The sequence below is a fragment of the Solanum tuberosum genome, unplaced genomic scaffold (assembly GCF_000226075.1).
Source record: "Solanum tuberosum cultivar DM 1-3 516 R44 unplaced genomic scaffold, SolTub_3.0 scf00260, whole genome shotgun sequence".
In the NCBI taxonomy this organism is placed as follows: Eukaryota; Viridiplantae; Streptophyta; class Magnoliopsida; order Solanales; family Solanaceae; genus Solanum; species Solanum tuberosum.
In genome coordinates this window covers 756,095-756,721 of record NW_006239188.1, presented here as the reverse complement: position 1 = coordinate 756,721, position 627 = coordinate 756,095, and the positions used below count along the sequence as shown (strand labels likewise).

General features: G+C 39.7%; 1 long non-coding RNA gene across 1 annotated transcript; it reads right to left on the bottom strand.

Moving 5' to 3' along the window:
- Positions 1 to 385, bottom strand: LOC107062752 (uncharacterized). The gene is made up of 3 exons (XR_001474808.1): positions 361 to 385; positions 164 to 290; positions 1 to 70 (listed from the first exon to the last, which is right to left on the bottom strand). It is a non-coding gene; the product is annotated as an uncharacterized lncRNA (long non-coding RNA).
- Between the last annotated feature and the right edge of the window lie 242 nt (positions 386 to 627).

The following is a 627-nucleotide window of genomic DNA, read 5'->3' as shown; positions in this document are numbered from 1 at the left end:
TGACAATGTCACCAGGCCTCATGCCTGCTCCACTGATCATATTTTCACAAGCTGCAACAATGAAATGCACCTGCAACGTAACAACGTAACATACATGGTAATTGAATATATGCACTTCCCAGTAAATACATTCTCGAATGATGAATGATAAGGAAGGACTCACCTCTACTCCAAAAGGCCTAATTTCACCAAGAGCTTTTGTTGCACCTAAAACAGTGGCAGCCCCTCCCATGTCATACTTCATTAGCTCAATCTTCGAACCAACTCCAGTCTTGAGGTTGTAGCCACCACTAGGGAACACGAAAACAAACGTTCAACAAATCATAACGTAAGAATAATAGAAGATAGAAATCTATTTACCTGTCAAAAGTTAATCCCCTCCCAACCAAGGGTATCTTCCTTTTGCGTTCGTTAGTAAGAATTTTAAAACATAAATGGATGAAGTAAGGAGGATTTTCAGTAGCTGTTGCAGCAACAGATAAATAGGCTCCCATTTTCAATTCTTTGCACTGCTCAACATCCAAAATGTTTACAGAAATGACATCGCTATAAGTGGACGCAATCTTTTTAGCCTCTTCGGCAAGTACCCCTGCAGCACAAAGTCGATGTATTAATTCTCACTTTAAT